The following is an 11,282-nucleotide window of genomic DNA, read 5'->3' as shown; positions in this document are numbered from 1 at the left end:
TCAGCTCCAAGGACTTCCATCTCATTCAAATGAGCCATCATCTTGAGGATATGATCTCTCACGGGTGTCCCCTCAGTCATGGTGGCCGTCATTAAGTTTCTCATGACCTTCTACCTCGTAGCCCGATTCTGGTGTCCGAAGAGTTCCTTGAGATTGAGCATCATGTCATAGGCAGTGGGTATGACCTGATGCTGATGTTGCAGCACATTTGACATAGAAGCCAAAATATAACACAGCGTCATCTCATCTGCCTTGACCCATTTCCTATGTCTATCTATCTCCTCTTCACTAGAATCCTTATCAGGTACGCTAGGACAGACCTCAAGAAGTACGAACTTGTATTCTTCAGCAGTTAAGACAATGTCCAAGTTCCGTTTCCAATCAATATAATTTGGACCAGTAAGTTTATTTTCTTTTAAAATAACAGCAAGAGGATTGAAAGCCATTTTGAAATCCTGAGAATCACAAAATAAAATATTTGGTCAAAACTTTATAATTTAATATAATATTGATTCCTCAAACAATATAATTTAAATTCACCAACACCTCAAAACACCATGAATTTCGTATGCCACGATAGTGTGGATATATACTAATTCAAACATTTGTAAGAGGAGGTTTTACCCATTAATTTTATTATCTTGTCAACCTAACTTTATGACAAATAAAATTAATAGTTGGTTCATCTTCGGTCACACAAATAATAGCAGTGGCTCCAATGGGGAGGATACTATTAAATGCGCCTAAGTGTATACCATTACTTGATACTTAGTCCATTAATTAGGATTGTGCCCCTTCAGTTGGAAAAGATCACACATACCTTAATAATTTCCTATAATCATCCATAGAGGAAGTTTGATCTAGTGATCCGCAAACAAACTCATCTGATATGGAAGAAGGCACTTAAAGCCAATGCGCAAGTTTGAATGCATCACCTACAAACCAGTATTGGAGATCATGGAATTTAAATAATCCCTTTCCCACTTAGTTATTTAAATTGAGGATTTTTTAGCATGCACACACATCACAGCACATAAAACCATCATCACAGCACACACAAACAGCATATAAAGGAAATAAATATGAAAATAAAATTTCCAACTATTATGACCTCATCCAACGCTGTCCTCCAATATGCCGTCAATGGATCGCTGTCCTCCAATGTGCCGTCAATGGATCAAGACATCGCGTCTATCTCGCTTCCTTCTCTGTCGCGCCTCCAGTCCTCAAAATAGCACCATACATAGTAAGGATACAAGACGCAACATAAAGAAATAAAATTTATATTTATCGATCTTATATTCTACAAAGGAATTTACATGTAATCTAGATCGAACAAAATGTCAAAAAATAATACGACAACCGGCCTTATTTAATTATTACAATCATGCACACACAAACAATCTCGATATGCCCGAGGGTTCAAATCATACACAAAGACACAAAGCCATAATAGTTGGATCTAGGATGCTTGCAACCACATAGTTAATCTATCTTGCACATCCTACTATTATCCGGCATAAATTTATATACGAGCAGTGCATAATTTAATCGAAAACCAATCACACAGAACCAGAAACCATGCTCTGATACCACTTGAAGGCGTTAGAATTCCATTCTGTTTAAATTTCCCTGTACAAAAATTGTACAAGTATAGAATTTTTCATAGCAACCCGCATATTCGATTAGACATGTGTTTGATCAATCAAGCAAGTTCTTGACGGATCAAAGCACACCTTGATCGAAGTACAAGATCGCTGGCCTCTTGTGTTGGTATTCAAAATCGATACAAAGAAAACTCGACTAATTACGCAGCAGAATTAAAGAATTAGTTGTACATTTCCTTTACAGCTAAAGACCTCTTCATCTTCTGCCGTATTCCTCTCCTCTTCTTGGACATCGTGTGGGCGACGATCTACTAAGACAACACCACCCTTCTTCTCTTCTCTTCCAAACCCGCCGGACACAAAAGGAGGATGGGGCACCTTCTAATCTTCTTCCTTCTCTTCCTCTTCTTCAAGACGCCGCCCACCAAGGGAGAAGGGGCACCGGCCCTAAGCAAGGAGGAGGGGGGTGTCAGCCCTAAGCAAAGAGAAGAGGAGCCGACCCTAGGTAGAGAAGGTGGCGCCGGCCACCAAGGAGGGAGGAGGTGAGTGGTGCCAGCCACAAGGAGAAGGATGTGTGCCACCGGCCCTAGGAGGAGAGAAGAGAATTGTGGGAAAATTAGGTTTTAGGGGGCACCACCTACTCCTTTTATAACTTTTGTCGTCGGTTACAAAGAAAGAAAAATAACAAAATTCTATTTAGAAAAATTCTCCATTTCTATAACCTTGCCGCCAGCCCTAGGAGGATGGAGAAAACCAAACCAAAACCAAGTTAAACCAAACCAAGTTATGAATGGGTGGATGCGAGGTTTTATATAGAGGCTACAACAGGGACCTAGAGGAGGAATTGGTTTAGGCTTCCTGATGGGCTTGGGCTTCCTGTGTTCGACCCGAACACCCAACCTAAGTCCATCAATAATAACTCATACCACTAAAGGGTTATTATTTAACTACCGCACCAATCTCATATTACAATATGGACTCCTTCTTATCATGAGTGCGTTAATCTTCTCGTGTTTAAGATATCATATGCCCATTAATTAAATGAGTTACTGAAAACTCAATTAATTAACATCTGATTCCAAGAGTAGTACCACTCAACTTTATTATCATGCTGGACTAAGTCCACCTATAGGGTTTACATGATAATCCTTATGAGCTCCTCAAGGGGACATCATCAACCTAAATAATTATGACACAGATTCCTTCTACAATCAACAACACACCATATAAATAATATTATCTCCCAACTCATCGGGACTATTAATTTAACGAATAAATTTCACCCATTGATAAGTTAAAGAAATAAATACTAAGTATACGTGCTTGTTATTACATCGAGATTAAGAGGACGCACATCCATAATAATAAAAATTCTGTCCTTTTATGTAGTCGGTATAAATCGAACAACCTCAAATGGTCTTGCTCAATACACACATAGTGTACTAGTGTAATTTTATAGTCAAGACAGACTAATATCAAATTACACTACAACCATTCCAATGGTTTGTCCCAATCCATCTTGGTTGTGAGCTACCATTTATAATTTATAAGGAACTGATAACATGATCTTCTGTGTGGCACCACACACCATGTTATCTACAATATAAATTAAATGGACAACTGCATTGACATATATATAAATATAAAATGTAAACATTTGACCAAAGTGATTCTCATTTCAAAATATTTCAAAATAGATGTTCATACAAAAGTTAGGCTTATAGTATATATCCCAACAGACACATTCTTCTTGGCTTTTGATTTGTATCTCAAATCTCTCATTCCATTGAATGACTCTTGCCTATCTATCCTAGATTTTTTTTCTTAGGCCCTTGGACACTAATTGTCATTTTCTTAAAGGTATTCTCTAATTTATCAAGTCTTGACCTCAAGACTTAATTTTCTCTCTTTAAATCCTTAAATTTGAATTTTTATTGATTTTTTTAGTGTTTTTTTAGGCATATACTTAAAATCCTTAGAGTTTTCCCCTAAATTATTATCTACCTTTCTAATCTTTGGTGACGTAGTCTTAGCATGAAATGATTTATAATTGACCCTATGGTTTTCATGCTTTCTATTTTCATGATACATAGCATTAAAATTATAAAATTTAGAATCTAGCATGCTCTTTATCATGACACAAAGAAATACCATTGAATAATGGGACCTTAGTGTTATTCTTGAAAGGTCCCCCTTGACTTGAGTTTCCTCCTTTCTTCTTGGTTGAATCTCTTCCCCTTGGACATTGGTCCTGGTTGTTGGATCGAGACGCGCTAGAGGGGGGGTGAATAGCGCTCACGGCTAATTCGTTCGTTTCGGAATTGTAAAACGTTCGAAGAGTTAACAGAGTAATAAACGCAGCGGAAATTAAAAGCACACAGAAAGACGCAAGAGATTTACTTCGTTCGGAGCCTAGATCAACTCCTACTCGAAGGCCCGCGATCCTTGATCGCTTTCCGTGGGCAACAACTATAAGCTCGTAAAAACTATTACAAACTAATTACAATTCAAAGCAATAAAAAAGGTTATACCGACAACAAAGGACTAAATCTGAAGCTCCGGGTTGTCGGGGTGTCGTTGCAGCACTTCAGGACTGTCTCGTAGGCAGCTTGTAGTAGAAATTTCACTTGGAAGAAGATGTCTTGGCTGCTGCTTCGAGACACCCTTATAAAGGGTGTTCAAGGCGCCTTCATTAAGCTCCAAGGCGCCTCCAACCCAAGGTTTTATCCCGATTAATCTGCTGTCGATCAAGCTTTGACCGCTGCTCATTATCCACCTCAAGGCACCTCCAAGCCACGGTCCAAGGCGCCTTCAGTCCCCATGAAGGCGCCTCCAGCTCCTCTGGACAGCTGGCTTCGGCTTGCACCCGAGGCGCCTCCAAGCTCCATGGAGGCGCCTCGGACACTGTTCATCCGAGGTTAACTTGTGCTCCTTTGGTCCTGCAAAAGTGTTAGTCCCAAACACTTACCCTGCAAAACAAAGTTAACACTAAACAACAGTAAATAAGATAACATAATATAATGACAGTCTCCGGACTATCCGGGTCTGACTTCGGATTTCCGACCGGAAACCCTAGGTCGACCCGACGCCTACTGTTCCCTCTACGGGGAACTCGTCCTTACCTAGTTCGCGACACCAGAACTTTTCACCTAGGGTTACCCCCCCCCCCCCCCCCTAGGACTTTTGCCTGAAGCACTCGACCCACCAAGACTTTCCTCATAGGGTTACCATCCCCTATGACCTACGGTTACCACCCCCTAGGGTTTTCACCTGCCTAACCACAGTTAGGACTTTCCTGAAACACTTAGTCAAGCACGTTAGATCACAACACACCTTAACTTTGAATTCTTTGCCATTATCAAAACTCAGGTTCGATCGTCGGATGCTTCCCGCACCAACAGTCTCCCCCTTTTTGATTATGACAACCCAAATTCAAAGTTAAGTAAAACAAATGCATGAATATATTAAAAGATTTTAAGTGAGCACACTTAAGTATATAAATTCAAATAAAAGCATAACTTAAGCTAACACTTAAACTTTGTGAAGCTCTCCCTTAATACAGGGCTTCCTTTTACTTTAGATAGATTTTTACTTTTTGAATTTCCTACTTTGAATTTCCTACTCTCCTCCTTTGCCATTTATCAAAAAATAAGCCAGTTGTAGTCATTTACCAAAAAATAAGCCAGTTTAAGGAATTTTTTAATTTTTTCTTATTGAAAAATAGATTAGGCTTATAAATGGTAAATTGACTTTTGAATTTCCTACTTTCCCCCTTTTTCATTTACCAAAAAATAAGCCATTTTAAGGAATTTTTTAATTTTTTCTTATTGAAAAATAGATTAGTCTTATAAATGGTAAATTGACTTTGGGAAAAAATTCTCACCTAAGTTTAAAGTGCTAATATTTAGTAGACTGTTAAGAACGATTTTAGCCACGTTTGAAACTTAGTTGTTTTTTAAATATACTTAGTTAAATTTTGAAAATCTTAAAGAAATTTGAAGTCACTTTTTACTAAGCAAAAAATATTTTGAAAGCAATGATTTTTAATACTCTTAGGTAAGTAAAAATAGCTTAGCAAGAATTTATAAAAAGTTAGATTTGAGGGTTGGCTAAGTTTGAAAAAGTTTGAAGGTTTCTATATGAACTACTTAGCTTAGTCTTTTGCAAACAATGAATTTTGAAAATAGAGCTTAAATTAAAAAGACACTTAGCTTAATTTAAATAAAACAATACTTAATGTTAAAAACATAGGAGTAAGAACTTTTTAATTTTTAGGACGAAGAGGGATAAACTAAAATTTAATTTAATTAAATTGGTTGGTCCTTAAGTCCAAGCATGAGTCAAGTGAAATAATTGTTAATTTATTAATTTGTTTTGATCAGGTATCAGAGCCCTAAAGTATAAGCATGCTTAAACTTAATATTTCCTTCACCAACTGTCTAACCTTTAGCTACTTACTAATTGCCTAGAGGGCAGCAGCTTTCACTTGGTTAGTCAAGTTAAGTCATTTAGTCTAGTTAGATTTGACTAGAGCTGGAAGACTTGACTTGATTACTGTTAATAAAGTATTTAACGCCCAGACTCATATTGATGCACAAAAATAAGCATTCTTGAGTTCAGGTTGTACCCTTTGTATCTCACACCATTCTATGTTTTTCAAACACAAGCAAGGTATATCTAGGTGTTTGTGAGATGCTCTGGCTTAAGTCTAGGGGAACATGATCTCTATAGTAAAGCCTAGGCTAAATTCAAATTTTGAAAATTCTAAGAAAATGGGATTTTTTTTTTTAAAATCATTATTTTTCCTAGATTTTGAAAAGAATAAGAGAATGAGTTTTGAAGTAAGACAATGAATTTTGAAAATTAATATCTATTCTACCCAACACATCCCTATTTGTCTTCTAAGTGCACTGAACTCAAGTTCAGGTAAGGGTTTTGTGAAAATGTCAGCTAGGTTTGATTTGGACTCAACATAGTTGAGTGCAAGTTCACCTTTAGCGACGTGATCCCTTACAAAGTGATGCTTTACCTCTATGTGTTTAGTCCTAGAGTGGTGAATTGGATTTTCAGTTAGATTAATTGAGCTTATATTGTCAATTAAGATTTTTGTATTTTTGTATTCTAATTCATAATCTTTTAAGGTATGCATCATCCACAAAAGTTGAGAGGCACACTCACCTAGGGCTATGTATTCAGCTTCAGTGGTGGATAGAGCAACACAATGTTGCTTTCTGCTTGACCAACTTACTAGGCACTGACCTAGGATTTGGCAGCTACCACTTGTACTTTTTCTGTCTAATTTGCACCCGGCATAGTCTGAGTCATAATAGCCAAACATGTCAAAGGTGCTAGTTCTAGGGTGCCAAAGTCCTATATTGAGGGTGTCTTTTATATATCTAAGTATTCTTTTAACATATGTTAAATGTGATTCTTTTGCACAAGATTGGTATCTTGCGCACATACCAACTGCAAATATTATATCTGGTCGACTTGCAGTTAGGTAGAGTAGGCTTCCTATTATACTTCTATAGTATTTTGGGTCTACTGATTTTCCTTCTGGGTCCGAGTCAATGTTGATGTTAGTGGCCATTGGGGTATTTATGATTTTTGAGTTTTTCATGCCAAATTTTTTAATTAGTTCTTTAGCATATTTAGTTTGGTAAATATAGATTCCAGCTTTTGTTTGTTTAATTTGTAAATCTAAGAAGAAATTTAGTTCTCCAACCATACTCATTTCGAACTCATTTTCCATTAATTTAACAAATTCTTTTAGAAATTTAGAATTGGTTGAGCCAAAAATTATATCATCAACATAGATTTGGGCTATGAAGATGTCTTTTTCAATCATTTTTACAAATAGGGTTGGATCTATGTGACCTTGGCTAAAACCTTTGGATATTAAGTAATTGGATAATCATTCATACCATGCTCTAGGAGCTTGTTTAAGTCTATATAAGGCCTTTTTCAATTTAAATACATGATTAGGGTAGTCTAAGTCCTCAAATCCTGGGGGTTGATTTACATAGACCTCTTCTTTAATGAACCCATTTAGGAACGCGGATTTTACATCCATTTGGTACAACTTAAACCCTTTATGTGCTGCATAGGCTAGTAGCATCCTAATGGATTCGAGTCTTGCTACTGGTGCGTAGGTTTTGTCATAATCTAAACCTTCAACCTGACTAAAACCTTTGGCTACTAGTCTGGCCTTGTTTCGAACTATTTCACCCTGATCATCCAATTTGTTCATAAATACCCATTTGGTGTCAATTATGGACTTATCTATGGGTTTAGGTACAAGTTCCCAGACTTGGTTTCTTTTGAATTGTGCTAGCTCTTCCTGCATAGCAATGATCCAGTCTGGGTCGGGTAGGGCCTCTTCTATAGTCTTAGGCTCAATTTTTGAAATAAGGGCAATCTGACTTAGGTTCCTATATGAGGATCTGGTTCTGACTCCTAGGTTTGGATCACCCAAAATTTGGTCAGGTGGGTGAGAGGTACTTGCTCTAGTTAGTCTTATATTTGGGTCAAAAATTGGTTCCTCTGGTTTATTAGTTTTGGGATGAATTTCATCATCTTCATCAGTTTTTGGATTAACGTCAATACTTTCATCTATATTTGGTAGATTATTTTTTTCATCAAATATTACATTAGTTGTTTCTTTAACTTTTAGGGTATTTTGATTATAGACTCTATATGCCCTACTTGTTGTAGAGTACCCTAAAAAGATTCTTTGGTTTGATTTGGGAGTAAATTTTCCTAAGTAATCTTTAGTGTTTAAAATATGAACTTTACACCCGAAAACTTTCAAATAGTTTAAGTTAGGAATTTTATTATAATATATTTCATAAGAGGTTTTATTGTGAAGTTTGTTAATTAGAATTCGGTTTTGGATATAGTTTGCAGTATTCACTGCTTCAGCCCAAAATTGATGATTTAAATTATATTCATTTAACATAGTTCTAGCGGCTTTTTGTAGGGTTCAATTTTTACGTTCCACTAGGTCGTTTTGTTTTGGGGGGGTCCTAAGGCAAGAATATTCATGTTTATACCCATTGATTCTACAGAATTGGGTAAACCTATGATTTTCAAATCCCCCCCCCTCGTGATCACTTCTTATTCTTTTAATTTTAGTATCTTTTCATTTTCTATTAAATTACAAAAATTGCTAAATACTTCAAAGGTTTCATCTTTTGTTTTTAGAAATTTTACCCAAGTGAACCTAGAGTAGTCATCAATTATAACTAAGCAATACTGGTTCTTGCTTAGTGACTTGGCTCCATGTGAATCAAATAGGTCTAGATGTAGGAACTCAAGTAAGGAGTTGGTTCTATCTAGATTAGTTGACTTGTGGGTTGACTTGGTTTGTTTTCCTTGTTGACAAACATTACAGATTGAGTTTTCAATAAATTTTAGTTTGGGTAAACCTCTAACTAGATCATTTTAACTCATTTTTGAAATGAGTCTAGTGTGAGTGTGGCCCAATCTTCTGTGCCACAGATCAGTTTCCTCTTGTTGTGTTAGAAAACACTTTGTAGAGGATGTGGATAGGCCAATTGTGTAGATGTTATTTTTCCTAAGTCCCTTAAGAGTGATTTCAGGGTTTTCAATATTTTTAACTACACACCTAGATTTGTCAAAGGTAACTAGGTATCCACTATCACACAATTGACTTATACTTAGAAGATTAAAATTGAAATTTTCAACTAGTAGAACTTTTTGAATAATAAAATCGGAACTAAGTTCGATATTACCTTTTCCGATTACCTTAAGTTTACCGTTGTTGTCGAATGCAACTGATCCTAGGTTCTTTAGTTTGAGTTTAGTAAACTTCAATCTATCTCTAGTCATATGTCTGGAGCATCCACTATCCAACATCCATTGATCCAATTCTTACACATAAAGTAGTTGAATTGGTTTCTTTTTAACGGATTGATAGATAGCTTAATTGAAGAAGGCTCCCTAGTTTTTCCATCTCACCCAATCTAAGTTGACAATCAGTTAATCCTATGGGTGATTGTGAGATGGTTGAAAAAAAAAATCTTTTAGGTTAATTCATCGTGAAAATAATTTTAAGTTAATTAAGTTTAAAAAGAATTTTAAGTTAATTTAAAAATAATTTAATTTTGAAAGTAATTTTAATTTAATTAATTTTGAAAAGAATTTTAAGTCGATTTTGAAACACAATTTTAAGTTAATTTTGAAAAATAAGTTTTGAAAAGTTTTTTTTTAAATGATTTTGAAATTGAGTTTTAAAAGGATTTTTTTAATCATTTTGAAATTAAGTTTTTAAAAGATTTTTAAAATGATTTCTAAATATTTTTTCAAATAATTTTGAAATTAAGTTTTTAAAAGATTTTTAAAATGATTTTTAAAAGATTTTTCAAATAATTTTGAAATTAATTTTTTAAAAGATTTTTCAAATAATTTTGAAATTAAGTTTTTAAAAGATTTTTAAAATGATTTTTAAAAGATTTTTCAAATAATTTTGAAATTAATTTTTTAAAATGATTGTTAAAAGATTTTTCAAATAATTTTGAAATTAAGTTTTTAAAAGATTTTTTAAAAGATTTTTCAAATAATTTTGAAATTAAGTTTTTAAAAATATTTTTAAATAATTTTGAAAATAAGTTTATAAAAGATTTTTAAAAGAATTTTAAAAGATATTTCAAATAATTTTGAAATTAAGTTTTTAAAATATTTTTAAATAATTTTGAAAATAAGTTTTGTAAAGATTTTTAACATGATTTTTAAAGGATTTTTCAAATAATTTTGAAATTAAGTTTTAAAAGATTTTTAAATAATTTTGAAAATAAGTTTTGAAAAGATTTTTAAAATGATTTTGAAATTAAGTTTTAAAAATATTTTTAAAATGATTTTGTAAATTAAGTTTTAAAATAATTTTTAAAATGATTATGAGTTTAATTTTGAATTTGAATTTTAAATTCCTTAGTCATCTCACCCGATCTAAGTTTTCAATCAGGGAATCCTATGATTTTTGTGAGATGAATTGAGGTTCAATTTACGAGTTTGGTTTAACTTTGTGTTAGATTCAGGTTTAGCTTTGATTTCAACAAGTAAGCATTGTTTGGATAAACTTCTGGGCTATGGTGAGTCACAAGGAACTCATTAAAGTAATCATACCTTCGAGGTTTTCTAAATAGTCCTACCCATTGAATTTAATACTAAACCTTGGTCTAACTAGTCATGATTCATTTAAGGGTAGCTTCGGTCAGTTCCACTTGGCCAAATGCACCAGGTCGAAGTCATATCTTCCTAGACATGTGATGCCCAAGCTTCCCTAACGTACTATCATCCAAAAACTTCACCAGTACCGTGGGTCAAGTTAAACCTAGCCTAATTTTTCTAACCTTAATTACCCTGTCGGGTAGTCTACTCTTGTTTACCCATTTCGGGTAGATTAAGTTTGGTTACCTAGTCGAGTAGTTTAGTTAGGGGTGTCAGCTATTCTGGATCCTCCTTCTATATTTTTATTTGGTTTAAATTAAATTTTAATTTTTAATTTAATTTCAAATTTTTAATTGAATTTTGAATTTTGAATTTTAATTTAATTTTGAATTTTTAATTTAATTTTGAATTTTTAATTTAATTTCGAATTTTTAATTTAATTTCAAATTTTTAATTTTTAATTTTAATTTAATTTTGAAATTTTTT

Source organism: Zingiber officinale, chromosome 2B, assembly GCF_018446385.1.
Source record: "Zingiber officinale cultivar Zhangliang chromosome 2B, Zo_v1.1, whole genome shotgun sequence".
NCBI classification, from domain to species: Eukaryota; Viridiplantae; Streptophyta; class Magnoliopsida; order Zingiberales; family Zingiberaceae; genus Zingiber; species Zingiber officinale.
Note: the sequence above shows the minus strand (reverse complement) of the source record.